This window comes from Oreochromis aureus, linkage group 5, assembly GCF_013358895.1.
Source record: "Oreochromis aureus strain Israel breed Guangdong linkage group 5, ZZ_aureus, whole genome shotgun sequence".
Lineage (NCBI taxonomy): Eukaryota > Metazoa > Chordata > Actinopteri > Cichliformes > Cichlidae > Oreochromis > Oreochromis aureus.
In genome coordinates, this window is record NC_052946.1 from 35813382 (window position 1) to 35832588 (window position 19207).

Sequence of the window (19207 nt, forward strand, 5' to 3'; positions counted from 1 at the left end):
CAAGCCTTTATCCAACCTTAGGACGACCTTAAATGTCATGTTGCTCAGCTACAGATACTTTATGATTCAGGGAGTAAGCACTCTTTGAAGTAGCATTAATCATAGAGATGCTCTAGCAGAGTAAGAGTCCAGTACAAGTGTCTGTGGATCATTTGGACTTTGATATGACAACACACAGCGTAAAGGAAAGGTTTCTCAGTGACTGACCATTACTGACCTTTTCTGATAGCCAGATTATTAAAACAGCATCTTGAGGTCTACCAACAAGCATGAAAGTAAAGCCGGACTTTCTACCTCACTGTAAGCATGTAATGTCCAGAAATATTCAATAAAACTTTTAACCTGATAATTACATGACTGAAGGTGCTGGAATGTCACCACTTTCAGGGAAGTAAAAAAAATTGTAAACTGCAACAATTTTTACTTTAAAATTTACAGCTTTGTTGTTTTTATTGGTTTTAAAGTGGAGGCATTTCTGCATACAACGACACGATAATCTCACAGATATTTATCACCAAACTCTCCCTTTCAGCTCGATGCAGACTTCAATCATTATTGTGTTTTCCTGTCTTACAGGAAAATGGTAAATATTGGCTTTATTAAATATTACTTAGATATATCATAATTGATTTATTACATAAATGCTGTTAGTGCAATATATATGCATGTATGACAAAACTTTATGAATGAATACATGGATTGACTGTGGCAGGACAAACATGCTGTAGTTTGTGGCCAAAATGCCAACCATCCCCCAGCACAGCGTCTTCTGGCTCAACATCAAAGTTCTCATTTTGTACAGCGTGCAGACAGACGCATGGCAGTGTCGTTTATACGCACAGAAACTGTGAAAGCAGTTCGCGCTCACAGCTGAAATAATACTAACTGGTTCCAGGTTTTCTGTGTGTCAAACTGTTTCCTTAAACAAACCTTTTTCTATCCACCGATAAGCTCATTATAGATTAAAATCATTTGAGACTTGGCATGTCTCTACAAGACATCATCACAAGGTGGGGTGAAGGAGGACCTGTTTTGCTAAAATTCTTCTACCTGAAAATACGTTAACAAAAACATCATATTGTCAGGTGCTGCTAGAGCTCACCTGGTTGAGCAGGTGACCCCCGTATGTCAGTGACTATTGCACGGTTTGAGTTTACCCCCCGAACATTTCCTGCATGTCATTCCCTGATTCTCATTACTTTCCTGTTTAACCTTTTAAATTACTTTGTGTAATAAAGGCACATAAAGTTAAAATAAATAAAGGAATTAGATTACCAGAAGAATTGGTGGGGTTTCAGTTGAACATCGATGGGGGACACACTAAATTTTGCGCATTATGATTAATTTTTGTATATGAGCTCATGGTGGAAATTGTTTCATTTACTGACAGGAAAATACAAAAATCAGGCACCAGCTGACAATTCAACATATGCAAGAGTATCCTAATGCAGTGAAGCTCTTAAATAGTTATTCTTTCTCATACAGGGCTACTTCTCTGCCTTTTGCTTGTGAAAGTAACCTACATACATGTGCACGTCTCACCTGGTCACCTGGTAAGAAGTTAACCGATCAGCTCCTGGACTTTTTAAAACCGCATTGTAGGTTTTCTTTTTTCTAACCTTTTATGTCATGAATGCACTAATCCCTCATCTTTTTTGGAGGAGACATTTAGGAATCATGTTTCTCTCATCCATTAATCCAGACTGAAAACAACAAGACGAAACAACACAATGTGTAAATGAGCAAAGTAGCAACATTTTAAGAGAAAAAATATCCCAACATCTGCCTGCATATGTATGTTACCAAAATGCTACTGCTGCTGCTGAATGAGATCACAGAACTGTGTGTGTGTTTGTGGCGAGAATGACTAAATAAAAAGACCCGCTCAGAGATGAGTAATGTTATTGTACCTCTGACCAGGAACCAGCTGACACTAAATGACTCCAGGACCTGCCAAAGTTGTGCCAATTTTTGTGCCCATAACTTGCATGGATAAAAAAGAATATGCGCAAAAAAAAACTCCGTATTTTAACGCATGTGTGCCTCTTTTTGCATATCCCCGACATAATAATCTTTGCTTATTTGTGTTTCTAATGTCCTCCAGATTTTCTTAGTGAACAGTAATGAAAGGACGTGGACCTGTTCCTGCTCCCAGTAGACTGGACTCCAGTCCAGGTTTTGGCCTTTACTGGCAAGGCGCAGCAATCTGCAGCATCCCCACACGAAGCCAGCCACACACGCTGTCCGAGAAGCTGCTATGAAGTTACACCAGTAAAGTAAACACAAACATTTATAGAAAGATTATCCCAATTACTAGATAGGAGCGCACTTTATATAGACACAGCCATGTCCATACATGTATTTAATAAACATGCGCATGCTGTAATGTCTTTACATAACCACCTTTATTGCTGTAAACGAAATCTGCCTTTTTCAGAAGGAATGGGGTGAGAAATGGACCATCTCTCGGTTTCGTTGGGTATTCTGGTGCGCATGTTAACTTTGAAGGGAAGGCTGAAACAGCGTGGTCCTTTTTTTTTAAGAAAAACAAAAAGTGAACTTCCTGTTTCGGGGTGGTCCACAGACTGTGGAGAAAGGGAGGGAGAAAGGGAGGGAGGGAGCGAGGGGGGAAGGGGGTGCACATTCCCGCATTGGCTGTGCAGCCGACTCCAGGGTGCTTTGCGGGACTCCATAGCCGAACATGGGGTTTAATTTTGTCACCGTTTACGTAAAGCGGCTCTGAAGAACCAAACTATGGAAAAGCGCTCCTGAAGGAGGACAATGTGTCGGTTTCTGTGAACAATTCACTTATCTCCATCCGAGCGCGCTTGGCAGAAAGTAGAGAGAAAAAAGGAGAGACGCGAGGCTTTACTGGAAACTCAGACTTACTTTCACGGTCCTTGGATCCTCAGCGCTCTTCCAAGGACTCTGGGAACCGAGTCAGAAAGTTTCATGCTGAATGTCCCTGCATTAACCTGAGGTAAGCAGTGCCGCTCATTCATGCTCGCTCCTCAAATCACAGCCGATTACTGGTCAATGTTACCAGGCTGAAGATTGTTCATCCTCCGAAAGTTGAGTTTAAGTACTTGAAACTTTTTTTAAAGTGAGAAAAGAAATTTCAGTTGTGTCACTAATGGTTATTTAGCAGATGCTGCGTTACTTTTACCTAATTGCGGTTCTATACTTTTAAAGTTTACAGTTTGTCCACTCCAAATTTCAGTATTGGACCTGTTTAATATCTCTGTATATCAACCAAAACCGAGTTCAGCATTGGCCCATCTTCACTTGCAAATAGTTTCTTCTGCCTTTTTCTGCCCATTTGTGGAGATGCACGGAGTGGCTCAGAGTTTGGACGTGACATTTTAAAGTTGTGCGTTCATCTCCTGGAGAAGTTCTTCCATGAGAGGTCTGACCGCCTGCACGGTATACACTCATCCGGCACTGAGGAGGGCGGCAAGGCCACCCGAGAACAGCTGTTTCTTGTAACCTGAAATAGTTGAGGTGCCAGTGTCTGCTCCAAATGTGAGGTCCTGCAAGGGCACCCACAAAACAACACCGTCACTGTGTGAGGACAAAAAGCTCCTGTAGGTCTCTTATTAACTGACTTTCACTTCTGTCTTTCTTCTGGGGAAAAAAGGGATTTGAATTGAATAACCATAATCTGTTGTTAATCTGAGATAGATTATGGATTCTAATCTAATTATCTCTGCGAGAGGCCACTGTAGCTGCTAATGTGGGAAGATTAGGCTGCTGGACTTCATGTAGTGACCCTGGACTGAAGAGCGTCAACACTGGACTCAATGGGAGAGCCAAACACGTATTTATTCCAAAGTGACAGTGAGAAGTGCTAGGCATACAAACTCACAACCTCCCTTAACAGTATTAGCACAGATGCAAACACAATATATACACTCCAATAACATGTGAGTGGAAGACAATTATAGAATTATAAAAAAAATAATTAAAAAAAATTACAATGAAATAAAATGACATTTAAAGGTTTATAGGCAGGTCTGGAGGCATTGTGTGATACCTGCTGAGTGTGATAGAAGCGTTTAGCTCAGAAGTCAGTTTTTCTTGTGTCACGCACTCAGGCGACGTTGATATATTTTATTCAATTCCATTTCAGTGAAATTCTGTGCAGCATAGATTCAACTTTTTACAAGTATTCGCACTCTACTCAAGGTTGAGCTGGGGGAGAAACTGAGAAAGTGCACTTGTCCTTTGGCCACATGTGAAAAGCTCTGCAGGGGAGCTTCCTCGCCCTCCCTGGTCTTTATCACGTGTGTTAAGACCAAAAGGCTTCTTAATGGGAATGCTCTTAAACAAATATACCATCCAGGAAGCGACTGTCCTCCTAGAGCCAGCCACAGGTGAGGACTGAGCTGGATTATCAGAGCCATATCAGAGCAGTGATAAGTCTCTCCCGAGCTGAATACAATTGGATGTGGTGGCACGAACCGCTTCCATCTTGGTAAAAACAAAGGAACAAATGTTTGTCAGTTTAAATGAAAGACATTCGTTGCATCTGCTTTACATTTGAAGAAAACTTTGGACACTGAAATAGCTAACCTTGAATTTTTAAATAGCTGTCTGTGGCATTTATGGTGTGGACAACCTTAAATGTTGCCATTATAAGGCCACTGGTCATGTGACACACATGTAACCAAAAGCAGGCAGCAACAAGTGCTGTGTTTTTGTCCAGATTCCATTTTAGTCCGCTCAGCAAGAAACATGTGTCACGTGATGCCTACAACACCCCCCCATTACACACACACACACACACACACACACACACACACACACAATCCTCCTCCTCCCCAATACCCTCCTCCCACCTTGCAGAGAGGGGGGACGTGAGGTGGAGGGAAAGAGGGGGGAGAAAGACCACCCTCACTGGGATCACAGCCCCTCAATCAGACCCTTTCACACCCTGTGAACCTGAAACAATCAGGGTTTAATAGCAGCTGTCTGTCTGTGCCGGCCCTGGCCTAAACCGCGTAGGCTCACAGTGCATGGCCGATCGGCTTCGGCTGCAGAGAGAACAGAGTAGACAGGCATGGGATGCTCCAAAGGACACATAAGCAAAGACACACACAGACTCACAGATAGTCCTTTCTGTCTCTATCCCCTGCTATTCTTTTCTCAACTCCAACTGTGCTCCTTTGACTCATGAAGAGGTGGTCTGTTTGATTAGATCTCTGATAACGGGGTCTGGTATTTGAGGCTTATGCTGGTTCTTCAGGTTGTGATTCTTTGTGTGTTTAGACTACAAGAAAACTTCAGTTGAGTTTGTGTGTCACCATTTATCTGCATTTGTTCATTGAGAATGGATACATTTTGGTTGTGATGACAGTTTTGGTTATCTTTAAGCCCCCAAAAATCTGAATATTACTACAAGAAGCCTCAAACATGTATGCCAAAAGTCTGTTTTCACCATCAAAAAACTGAAGTCTACAGTCAGTTCACACAAAGGATTTTGTGAGATCCCCTCTTCCTAGAATCCATCAAATGATGCTTAAATGAAGCAGAGGAATGAGGGGGCGGGGAGGGTGGTTGTTACTAAGTAGTGGGCTGACACCAGAGGGCAAAGGCATTAGACACTTAGAAATCTTGAATCACATTAGCCAAAGGGCAGCCATAATAGAAAGGGGAAATGTTGCAGTCATGGGAAATATTCAGAAAATCATTGTTCGTGGTCACTTGGAGCTTTCCCAGCCACTAGAGGATGTACCAGACAAACTGCGTTAGTGGTGATTAAAAAAAATAATAATCTGCAGAGATAATCAGTTCAAAGCAGTAGAAAAACGAGACAGAGGTCGGCTGGAATTGATATAATTGCTTTGGTGGAGAGATGATGAAAAATTGAAGCCGCAGTGGTGAGTTAAGACTGATCCCACAACTGATTTTCATTTTGTAGATGAAACATTTATCTAGTAATCAACCAAAACAGTTGACAGATTAATCAGGGATGAGAATAACTGCTAATGGCAGCCGTAATCGAATTTTATAGGTGCAGTCCAGCTGTTTCCTTATTAAAAAAAAAATCAGGAGTGGCTCCAGTGTGGAAACATTGCTGCTTTAGTGGAGCGCAGCAGGCAGCTTTAAGAGTAATGTTGGTTCTTTTTTACATTAAATCCTAAAACTGAGCCTGAGGGAATATGTGCATGCATGCGATATTAAGCATGCTGCACGCAGTAAAAGGTGGGGTCGATTCCTTCTCCAGCGTCCTTTCTTCTTCTTTGAATTAGGGTGGCGGTTTTTTATACATTCATGTGTTTGTGCACATGTGTGCGTTTAAGAGCAGCAAAGCAGGCCGACTGTTAACTATCATCTCATGTGGTCGATATTAGAAATCAAACTGGTGCTAATAGGATCCAGGTGAGACTGTGAATAGCCTTTATATGCACTAACAACCCACATGGATACACACTCATTTCCCACTCGGTTTGCAACAATGGGCGTGTGGTTGGGGTTTCTTTGAGGGATGGTGGTCGACTGTGGATGACAAAAGAAAGGAAGAGAAAACCAAATCTGATGTTGTAATTTTGTAACGATTATATTCAGTCGTCCGATCAGATTGGTAAAAGCGAATCAAGCTCCTGTGTGCGAGTAGTGACTATGTAATGAGCTTGTTGTTTACAGATGTGTGTGTGTGTGTGCATGCAGGTTCATTCACAGAGTTTTTGTGCTCTCGCAAGATTATGTACCCGTATGTGTGAGCGTCGATTTCCGCGTGTGTTTCAATGTGTGTGTTCTCAGCCGCTGGTGACTCATGGCAGAAAGCGAAGAGGAGGCGGTGTTTATTATTTCACCAGGTTGCCATAGACACGATGCATTCGGGTGCTGCCATCATCAGTGTAATTACAACACAGTTGTCTTATAGTCACCCTCCTCGCTGCCTGCGTCTCGCTGACGTCCACCAATAGAAAACGGAAAAACATCGGTGTTACCCTTACGATTTCAGCAGTGTAGGGTTGCCCTGAGATATCACGCCTGATACGATGAGTTGTTAAAGACCTCTGACTTCCCCAACAGGATGCATGCTTTAGAATTTTCTTTCTTCTTTCTTCTCTTCCTCTCCAACAAGAAGACAGATCGCTCCTCGTTAGCGCTTTATGTGGAAGCAGCAACATTTCCAACAGTTCCATGTGCTGGAACGATCATTTCCAATCCCATTTGTTTGGAGACAGAAGCAGACAGAGTGAGACGATAAGTTAAGAAGTGCAGAGGCGTACTCGTGTTGCGTGTGTTGTGATGGGTCTTCTGGAGAACAGCTCTGTTATCTAAGATGAGATAACGTCTTAGGATTCCTGGCTTGGCATATGTTCTCGGGAAGCCTGCAGTTGAACCATATACTCTGCTGTATGTATAAAACACATATGTAGCACAAAATATGCGATTAATCGTGCCGTGGTGTGCAGCATTTTTCATGCAGTGAGATGCAGATGCACATGGATGTCCATAGCAGTGTGTTTTTTGTTTTCTTGTTGTTGTTTGTTTGTTTGTTTTTTGACACGTCACTGGTGAGTGCAGCATTCCTTTTTTGATTACACATCACAGTACACGGTAGTGTGCACAATATAAACATGCTTCCCATTCATCACAGTCAGTGCTTCAGAGTTAATGGGAAATTTTTCACCTTTTTAAGTGAAATTTTTTTTTATATTGAAGTGCATGATTTAAGAAAATGTTATGAAGATAACAAGATAAGATTTTGGCCTAGTATTTACTTTAAAATACTCGCAGTTACTGCAACACTTCTGTTAGTTCCCCCCGATACCCAGCCACGGTGAGAGGACCATCTGTGTGTTTTATTCACATTTCTCAGAGATAAGAACTTTGTGTGCCAACTTTGCCATTTCGAAATGAAGCTAAACAGATTGTACAGATCTACTTACCCATTTGTATACATTTTTTTTCTGAATGACCTCAGTGTCAGTGTGTTCCAGGTTTATAGGGGTACAAAACAAATTTAAAACAATGAATGGCCTAAACCACATATCATTGTGGCTTTATACTGCATGTTTATGAGAGGAGTGGTGTGGTCAGTCGGACCCACAAAGAGAAAGATGCAGATTCTTTCTCTTTGTGTGTGTGTGTGGGTCTTCTTTTGTTACTTCCCTTCCAAATATTCAATTTCTTTCTAAATAAATCTTACTCCTTGTCTCCTTGCCTTGTCTTTTCTTACTTTCTCATTCTTTCTCAGCCTCTTACGTCTATTTCTATTCCTGCCTCGCTGCTCTTTAACTACAGCAAGTGTGATTTGTGAGAAGCTACAGTGGCTAGCCAATGCCACGTTAACCAGATTGGATGCCATAACAGGAAGTCTGTCCACATTCACGGACGTAGTATAGTGACGCACGCACAGCTACCACTGCGAGCCAAATGCGAGGAACACTGCCAGTGATACACTGACACGAATCTGCTGCGGGTCAGAGGTTACTTCACCCGCGGTCATACGGCCTCATTTTTACTACAACACATCTGACATGATGTTCAGTCCGCAGAGCGCTTTGATCAGACTTCATGCTTCGTATGGAAAGTTGGACTCTCACAGATGATTCAAACAGAAATCTCCACCTTCATTTTAATTTACAAGTCACATCTGTTGATTGCTTTCTTAGCAGGAACAGGATGATAAATCTGCCTACAAAAAGAAGCATCTGCAACCAAACCGAACCCATTCGAGCTGGAAAGCACGGCAGCGCATGATTAACAAAAGTGATGCGTGTGCTTGTTTTGTCGGGTTTCTGACGCCTTAAACTGAAGCGACCGAAGGGTTTCTTCTTCTGCAGCATCAAGTATTGTTTACAGTTATGTTCCCTGTGGTCCGCTGACATAAAACATAACTGGAAACCAGTCTACTTTGTTGCTATTGAGAAAACAATCCCCATCAGGAAACAACAAACTATTGAAAGATTGTGTTTTGTGAGACATAATTAACTTCATTTCAGCAAAAAGCATTGTTATTGTCTCCTTTACAGTAGAGACAAAGAAGAAAAAAACACTTCCCGTGATTTTCTACATATTTGCAAACTTAATTAAGCCTTTAGAAAAACAATATTATTGGCAGACACTGAGAAAGAACTTTCCATTTTCATTAACAGTGGAATTTTCTTTTTTGGGGGGGAAGTGAAAGAAGGGAGAAAGAGAGTAAAGGGTGAAGGAGTAAAATATTTCATAGTGGCTGTGGAGGAGTTGGAGTGAGAGAGAGGGAGAGAGATGCAGATTGTTTTAAATCCGCAGCGAGTCAGGCTCTCAAATTTATGCCCATGGGCTGCTTCTTGGGTGGGCTGCAGGGAGGGCGGTGCGCTAGATGGAGCAGGGGAAAGTTGCCGGCTCCAGACTGTTCGCCTTGCTCTGAAGCTTTTCCTGCTGGAACACATTTACAACTCAACCGTCCTGACTGGCTGACTGAGTGCCTGGCCCTGCCCTAACTGACTGAACTACAGGGACTGATTTTTCTGAAGCTTATTGAGCAACCGCAGTTTTTCAGTGTGTTCGACGGCATTTCTAGCTTTAAGTGACGTCTTTCTTGTTTTCAGTCTTCCCCCGAAGTCTTCAGAAGTGAGAAATGATTACAGTATTTTTGCTGCTCTTGTGCTTTTCTAGATTTATTTTCAAAAATCAAGCTTTAAAAAAATTCCTCACTTCAAACAATTTCCTCCAACAAGTATTTTGTACAAAAGCAATGACAGAAACAATTCACATCTCGGCTTAAGAACTTGGATCAGATAAGGCATAATTCTGGCTCCTCTGTATTTCGTGCCAGCAATGACTGTTTGTTTTGCTCAGCATGGGAAAGATCCGGGCCCACATCTAGCCTACAAATAGATTCCCTGATGTTTAAGATGAGCGAGAGTGGCTCACTTAACAACCAGCTATCGAGCAGTGTTTTTCACTGTAGTGATCCAGGGCTCGATGTAAGCTGCCCCCAGCATCATTTCAACCTTTTAATATATTTTTAAAAAAAATCTAAAATAAAAGTGAAATTGGAAAACAGTCTAACTGAGTTTTTCCTCATGTCATGTCCTACTTTTACGCTGAAAAACCAGCTCAGTTTCACAAATGTTTGAAAGGTTTTCCTGCCTCAGCACCGGCACAGGACTGAATGCACAGCAAGGGGATTACGTCAGGAGCATGTAAATCAGCTCGCAGCACAGCTAACGTCTAAACTTTAGATATAGAAATTGGTGGTTTTTTTCAACACGATAATGTGCTGACACTCACAAGCTTAATGATGCATATATATACACACTGCCACCATACAAGGCCAGAAACAAAATGTTGCTGTGGTATCAAAAAGTATTTCCTCTTCACATTTGAAATGTTGTCTAAACTAAAATGTTTTAAATTAAGAAAGAGAATTAAACTTGAGTTAAAACATTTTTAAAAAGCTACATTTGAAAAAAAGAGAGGCTTATGTGGGCACCTCTTCTGCCTGTGTGTCTGGCTGCTTTGCGAGCTAATTCACTCTGAAGGTATTACGGTTATTTGAGGGCTTGTAAACCATTAAGTCTTTATTTACAAGAGAAAGAAAAGAGGGTCTGGGTTAGTGCGTGGGGGCGAGCTAGGTCTTGGTACAGGCACTGACCCCACCATAAGTGATCAGAACAACTGCGTTTCTCAACTAGCGGACCCGTGGGACATCTGGTCCTGCTCACAGCAAACTGCAGACCACTCCTCACTTACGTAATTGAGCCCATTAATTACGCGGGAACGGCCTTCATTTCCTTGTAGCCAATAACTAATAGAAAGAGAGCCAGTAAAGAAGAACTCTTAAGACATATATGATTTTAGGGGATGTGGTGAAACATGAAACAAGGCCTCCCAAGGTTAGCTGTGCTGCAGCAATGTGTGGAGCAGGCCTGTCACAATAATCACTTTAGCTTGGACCGTAAGCTGTCCCAGAAATAATGGCAGGAATTTCTCTTTGTGCCATTTCCACAAACATTTAATGGCCTACAGGACTTGTAGTTCTTCCTCTTAATAAATACCTGACATTGGAGTTAAATATGGATAAATATCCTCAGTAAATGGATTCTAAATAAGAGAGAACCGCAAAACCAAAACAATAATAAAAAGGACTCTCAGACTCCCTGTTTACAGAGTCATTTGATTGTTTGCTCTAATGGGATTTCCTCTTTTATATGACTTAACCCAAAGTCTCTGTAGAAGAATGTTTTGCTACTTGGCAGCCATCTTGGCGTCACCTCAAGGCAGCCGAGTCAACAAGATCACGCACCTATCAACGTGGACGGGGAGGGGGGCTATAGCTTTAATTTACATGTCCAGCCAGACATAAAAAAAGAAAACGCTCAAAAAGTTTGGTGAATTTACCATAAAATAAGGTTTAAAAACCGTTTATCCTCTTTAGTTCAACACTACGTTGCAAGTTTCACAACAGTACAGCTATAACGGCTGCAGTAGACCAAGAAACATTTACCCACATCTTTACCACAATAAGTAGATTTGCCCGTCACCGCACGTCAGCTGGTGTCAAGTGTCATTGTAGCAACACGATTGGCTCATATTTTGTTAGGAAGCAGATGATTGGCTCTTGGCAGGAGTGGTGAGGCAGCCATTAACTTTGGCATTACAAAAGTCTCCACTAGTTTTCTGTTCGGGGTTCTTTGAAATGTTCTCACACTGTAGCTCTGGAGTGTGGGTTTAAAATCAACACCATTAGGACTAATTATTCAGAACCTTCTGGGTGTGATTATACAGTCATTAGGAGGGAAAAGAACCAGGTATTAGACTGAAGTAGCATTTCATCTCCATTTCATATGGCACACTTTCTGTGTGTGCGTGTCTGAGTGAAACTCTGACCCAAAGAGCAAATGAAATAATGGAAGAAGCCAACTAAAAATGTCGCGTCTGAAAGAAAACATCAGCTCATCCCTCTAAGGTGCTTTGAAAACACTTTCTCACATACTGGTTGTTGTGAAATTTCAAAGTAAAGCTTGAGACGAGTGATGGTGCAACACAGCTGTCAGTAAAACTGTGCTCTGAAGTTACATCTTGTGGTGGAGTTTGTTGTTTCTTGAGCATCAGTAGCCACTGTTGTTGGCCACACACAAAGCTCCCTGCAGGCCATTTTTCTTGGAGAGGACCTGGAGTAGATGGCACACCTACATGTTGTGACTGGATGGATGCAGGTGTGATGCCTGTGGTTTCACATCATCTCCTGAGGAGAGCTGCTGTTAAGGTGGAATGTAAATTTGAGTGTAATTACAGAAAAGGTAAACCACAACTTAAAAACAATAAAAACAAACCATTAAACGCTACGACTACTTTTTGTCTGCTGTTCTCATTTGATATACTATATTTGATATTTCTGGAGCTCAGGATGCAAATTGTGCAGTCCCGGGCTTCCCATGCCGTGAACTGACCTGCCGCTGCACTCAGCGTGAAACAAATGTTGGAATGACAATGTGACTGTCGCAGCTGTTGTTTTTTCAGGTCTGTAGCTGTTGTCCTCTCATCCTCCCCTTCTTGTCCTCATCAATGTCCTTTCACTGTCTTTATGCCAGAGGGGTGGTGCAGTGGGGTTAGCCTGTGGGACGGAGCTGCCACAGTATTGCACCTGCTAGCAGAAGTTTGAGGAGAGCGTGAGACAACGGAAGAGTAGCTGGTGGGGGTGAGACACTGTCTTTCTGTCATTGTTGGGCAGAGGCAGAGAGAGGGCAGGGTACAGTGAAAGGAAGAGGCTGTGAGACTGCGCTTCTTGGTCTTTGGGCTGCGGGGGGAATCGCAGTACCATGCTGGGCATTTATGCCGGGCTTATGGGACCGGGCTCAGATGAATACACAGAGGGTCAACAGGGATCCACGCTCACTTTTCTGTTCTCACCCCACGTACAACGCTGTGGATTCTCACTGTGATAGTCTGGCAACCTGTGGTTCCCAGCTTTTCACCCAGTGCATGCTGTGAAACACTGCAGCCCCCTTCCATACAGAATGAATGAAAAATACTGCCAAGGTGTTTAGATCTTTTTTTCCAGATATCTTTGTGCACATCACAATGTGTCTGTGTGTGCGCGCATTTTAAATCCTCTTTTCTAGATAAATTTGCTTACACAGACATGCTTTTTTCTTCTTATGACGTTACTAGTAAAATCAATTTTTAAATAAAGGCTGGGTTACTCTGAAGATAACACCCTTGTAGAGTTTTAACACTGACAGTTTTATTAAAGATGTTTCTTTAATAGTCCTCATTAAAGTAAATGCTCTTGTAGTAAGATGAAAGTGGAGCGCACACCTGACATTTGAGCGTAATCATTTGGATGCATTTTGCTTTACTGGGCTTATAAGATTATCATATATAAGATTAGCTTCTATAAGATTCAGAACATGAACGTTTCCTCTTCTGTTATTTTGATTAAGGTTTAGATAAGTTGTGTATAAAGCATAGTTCCACGTAGTTTACAGTCTGTGCTGATCCTCTAATCCCTTTTCTTTATAATCTGATAAAGAACATCTCTGAATTAACATATTACCGTGCACTCTCACTGCAGTCCTAATCTGATGACTAAGCAGCAGCAGGCTGTGACTTTGTTGGACTTTCCCGTCTGCTGCAGTTAAACCTTTTGCTTTGTCATTTCTATTCAGGACAGGTCAGGCAGTTGTTCTGCTGGAGCCCGTTTATTGGCCCTTATTTGCTGGCACCTGTACTCCGTTTAAAGCACGGGCCAGCTGACAGACCGACAGATGCACGCTCGTCTGTGTGTTCTCGGTGTCGTAAGGGCAGCATTTCATTTGGGATACGAAGGGAAATTTGTTATGCTGTAGGGAACAGTCGGTGGATGTTCAAAGTTTCAAACAGCAAAAACCCACAGGATCCCATTCAAAGGCATTATTTATCGACTCTTGTCTTCTCACGCAGCTGTGCAGCAGAAATGTGGCGAGCACTTGTGCGTTCGGTTTGTCTATGTGCGAATGTTAGGTGCCGTGTGCACATGCCTGGGCTTACTGGGCTTACAGAGTGGGCGAAGGGTCCCAGATGTGGATGTTGTGCAAGGAAGGAAGTTGTTGGTGATTAGGTGAACTTTTGGGTGCACTGTTGGGCTTTTATCAGATGCTAAGAGTCGATCAGTGCAGACTTTGAACTCCTGAGCTTTGTGTGAAACATTTCATTCAACAACAAGTGAGCCTTCGTGAAAGTACTCTGTATAGCAGCTGCTGAGAGGACAAGGGATAAATCTGAGATTTATCCATTGAGATTTATCCCTTAAGATTTGACATTTGTATAATCCAGCAAAGGTGCATTGTGTTGCTTGTAAGCTTGACTTTTTATTTTTAGGCGCGAGAATATGCTCCTTCCCCTTTCAAAATACCAAATTGTTGCCTAATAACCAGAATAAACATTTAACAATGGCTGAATTGTACTGAAATCAACAGGTCAAAACAATTCTAGAAAACCGGAGAAATGGGAATTGAGCTGGTGATGATGGGACAACACTCTTTGCAGCTGCCATCTTTTAGGGATATTTATTATTTTGTGGTCAACAAAGTCACAGGTTGTGACTTTAAATGCTCTCTTATATGCTCAGTCACTAATATCTCAAATCACAGATCTTTATTTGTAAGTGTGGGGCAACCTTCTCTGACTGAAAAAAATAAATCGAAACGCAAAAGAGACTTTGTTTACTTGGAAACGGGGTTACAGTTAGGAATCTGTGGTTTTAACACTGGAAAGAGAACAAATACAGAAAACAGCTAAAGTAAAACTATGACCTCTTCACTGTGTCAGAGTAATTCAGCTTAACCTTTTCTCAAAAATTTCTTGAAATCCTGGATGGGTCCACTTTTCTACCCTCATTTCAGATCAGATTTTTTTCATCCCTCAAAGATTTGCTTCAAAGTAATGCAGCACTTCTTGTTTTCATCTTGTACCTCAGTTCCTTGCAATCACAATCAAGTTACTTAACAACTCACCCCAACAAATCAGTGTTATAATTACAAAAGAACCGACATGTTCCAGTAAATGGTGAGCCGAATCCTTGCGGCTGCTCCCCGTCTTCCTCCTTCCCTCGTCTTGTGTGTCCCAGCTCACACTCCAGCTTCCTGTGGGATAGAGCCGAGCCTCGGGGCACAGAGATGTCTGTTTCCAGCCAGCGTGCTCGGTCACACATGCTCCAGCTTGTCAGACTGAGTTTGTGTGAGGGCAATGGGGTGTCAGAGTGAGAGCGCGCGCATGTAAGCGCCTATACGTGTGTGTGTCTCTGGTCGTCTCCTTGTGCAAGTGTGTGTTTAGATGTTTCAGAGATACGGGCGCTTTCTCTGTGGGTGGAGGTGACTGTCTAGGACATGATGGAAATTTCAATTAGAAGGAGTTCACTGCAGTCCAGGTTCATCTCAGGTTGCCTAAACACACTTTGTCTTTGTAAGTTTTATTTGTGGGAGAGCAGCGGAAAAAAGTGTCTGAAATTTAAAAGACTGTAAAACATTTACTGTCTCTTGTTGCAATGGAAAATAAACGGTATGTATACACAACTTACACACAGGCCTCTTTATTAGCGTGTAACTGGTAATCCCTCGGAATAAGATAAAGATTTTATGCTCACAAACTCCAAGTAATGAGTTAATATTTTTAAACTTCCTAAAGCCCAAGCTGGCATCTTCAGTTATGCCTGTTTGTCTGCTGACTCCCACAAAATATTGATTTACTGTTTACAAGACAGAAACACAGTAAACATGCACACTGAAGATTCTTGAGCCACCGTTGTTACTTTTACATGATGCAAACCAAGAGTCAATCATAAGAATATTTATTTAAGCTTTAATATTTCTTTTTTGTTTTTGGGAGTGTGACTAACACGATATTCTACTGAAAAACAAGTTGTCACATTAACAAATGTCCTCGGTCATATTTTATTCGCTCTTTTTTATTTTTTTATTCTGTAAACGAATTCTGTGGTTTTCCCTCAAACCAAAGTGTTCAGTTCTGTAATTTCACACAGTCAGGCTTTTGGCATCTTTATGTGGTTCCACTTCATGTCTGATCACTTACTGGCAGTATGTTAGGAGACACTGTGGTGTGCAAACATCAATTCGATATATGTGTATAACTGTGTAAGCAAAACCGTGTGTCTCTGTGCTGAACACATACATAGCGTTGCACTTTGCCTCAGTACTTCTGCCCCTGCTGGTTGGCCATCAGAGAAGACTTGTGGTGTGTCTGAGGTGTGTGGCTTACCACCGTGTCACTGCCTGGAGGGCTCTCGCTGTCTGTTGTCACCTTTGTGCACCGACAGATGCTGTGCTTCCTTTCACAGACTAATCCAGAATAAAGTCGCTGACACGAGCGCATTATCATAAACACTCCAAGTGAAAAACCAACACTGTAAGTAATTTATATTTACTAGTATGGAATTAAACATTTTAATGTAATATGTTATAGCTAAATGGGAACATAAGAGAACCACAGGCAGCTGAAAGTTGAGGCCTTGTTGATGTAAAATCTGTGGTTTCATCTAACTGGAAGTGGATTTTCTCTTTCCTTATGCTTTTATTTAAATGTAAAAGCTTTTTGCTGATAGTTTTATATGGTCCAATATTGCACTGATTTTTTCCCCCTTTGTTACACTTTTTCCTTCATACATGTGCTGTCTGTAGTGGCGAGTGGTTGCTGAGAATTCTTTATGTTGGCTGGAAATGGGTTGCAATGATGGTGCTGCACCAAAAAGCTACTTGTGATCGCTTTGATTGCTAGCAGATTTCCACGATTGCACGTAGTTTTCATGGAAGATAACGACTTGTCTGCAAACTCTTGCAAACAGCTGCCTGATTTGTAGCGAAACCTAGAAAAAGTGCAACACAAACATTTGTGTCACACTCTTGAGTTTCACTACCACTTGTCAAGTGGTTGATGAATCACCGTCCAGCCAAACTGTTGGTTACCGTGGCAATCTGCTAGTGGCTAGTTGCAACAAGTTTTTTAGTGCAGCACTTTCTTTGTACCCAGTGACTGCCGGCCATAGTCAGCAAGCACCCACCAAATGGTCGGGCGATACACATTTTTCCTTAGCAAGTGGTAGTTGGCAGTGGGTCCCCGGGTCTCTGTGACTGGGCCAAAGCTGTTTTAATGCGTGCGCTGCAGCCTCAAAATTATCTGGATGTCTCCTGACAGAGCTGCATGTGAAGGCAAATGTCTGCCCCAGTAAGATCGGACAGTAAAGCATCTTTTACTGACCACCTCCTTAGTACACACAGCTCCGATATGCACTCTCTATGCCGGCCTGAACGGTGGTTTAGGGAGTGAAAATGCTGTTTGGTGCAAAATTTTAGAACTCTGAAAAAATGGTCTGAGGTTAACTTGTGAAAATGGCTTCAGATATTCACAGTTAATGCCATGGAGCTCTGGTTGCGTTTTACTATATGCTGTTACAGACTTGTGCTATGATGGAAATCTTAAGAAACTGTCAATATGTCTGATCAAGGGAAAGTGCTCTGCGATATTTCTATAAAAGTAACTAAAGTTTAGTTTTAACACTGTGAAGACATTTTTTTCTACTAGTTCTACTTGGTAGCATCTTGAGTGTGTAAGGAATTGGATATTTGATAATGGCTAATTTAGAGGAAATGATGCAAAAATATTGTGTTTCTGTGAGATAAGCAAGAAGCAGAGCTGCATAATCCCAATGTATATATAAAGATGCATGCATATATGCGCACATACTTTCACACGTTCACCTTTACTAACACAAACTAATACACCCAGAAGTCAAGAAGGGGGTTGTTTTAACCTCAGCCCATGGGGGTTTGGAAGTTAACAGGAAGTGAAACTACTAAGAAGAAGATATTTGACTGATCCTCCTCTCGTCTCCTCTCCATAAACACACTGAAGAGCAAACGTTTTTAACTTGGAGTGTTAGTGCCAGAACTCTTCTGCTAACTGACCCGGGGCTCTGAAGAGCTGCACATAACAGGCGCCCACATTGGCTTTTGTGTGCAGGAGGGTCTTTACATAACCCACATAACCAAGCACATTGTCTAGCAACCGGCCGACTACTGAAGGGCCTTGTAAATGGAGGAGGGGGTCTACTTGAGTGGAGGGCAGTAGCCGAGTTGAGAGGCTAGTGGAGCTAAGCTAGGTCGTGACTAAAGTTTGTCACCCGGATAATGCCCAAGTGGTCCAGATGCAGGGAGCTTTCTTAACAGCAAAAAGCAAATAATGACTTGCCAAGGGATTCGTTTTTGGGAATTAGGTGGGAAAATGAAATGTGCACACAGACATTTTTATTTTCCGAAGATGTGCTAAAAGCTTGATGCAAAGAAAAAATCCCACTTTTTTTTTTTTTTTTTTGCAAAAACTCAAATTTTTGCCAAAGTAAATCATTTCTTAGTTAGTTAAGGCCCCTCAGTGTGCTCCCTGCTACATTACTCCACAAAGCCTGGCCTTCTTCACCCTGTTTCCAGCGTTTGGGTCTGAGCCAGAATTCCCTTGGAACTGCCCAGGATGTTGAGGTATATTTTTCCTCCCCACTCCCAACGATTAGTTTTTTCAACATGTTTTCTTTTTGCATAAGAGAAATATTTGCATGTTTCTTTCGTTACGCTGACCCGATCACACCCAAAAGATTTTAAGATGTTTGTCTGCAGTCAATGTGAGATTTTTACATGTTTTTTGGACAGGAAAAAAACAAACAAATTATGCTCTGGCAGGTGGACAGTGAGGACATTTTTATTCCAGATTGACTTTCAGTACAAAACCAACTGTATCCCAGAAGAATCTCCCAATGCTGATTGTCACCAAGCAGTCGCAGCAGTCATTTAAGTGGCAGCACAACAGGCTCTCAATGGCAGCTGTGATCTTAACACAGACTCATTATGAGGTCCACACTTCACCTTAGATCAGATGATAATGATCCATTTATCACTGACACTTGATGCCCCGGTCATTCTTAACAGCTCACTCCAGGACAGAGGAAGCTTCTACTGGTTTTCCTGAGATGTTGCTATTATCTTACAATACACAAAGACAAGGTGTCCTGATGGCTCATGTATGAGTCCCCCTGACGGCCCCCTTGCTGCACCACTTGGAGTTTCACGCCATTGTCTCCAAGCTGCCAGAGCATGTAGGCCGGGGGGGGGGGGATGGATGCGGGTTATATGGGTGCTTTGCAAAGATGTGTGAAATGGGAGTATGGGTATTAAGGGTCTTGGCTCAGTTGGGGGTCTATTGTGCTGAAGACTGAGACCCC

General features: G+C 42.1%; 1 protein-coding gene across 1 annotated transcript in view; it reads left to right on the top strand.

Moving 5' to 3' along the window:
* Nucleotides 1–2644: 2644 nt before the first annotated feature.
* gli1 (GLI family zinc finger 1) overlaps nucleotides 2645–19207 on the top strand; it is a 55739-nt gene continuing 39176 nt past the window's right edge. Inside the window, exon 1 of the mRNA XM_031740404.2 lies at nucleotides 2645–2980. The gene's annotated coding sequence lies outside the window, so the exon portion shown is untranslated. The remainder of the gene's footprint in view (nucleotides 2981–19207) is intronic.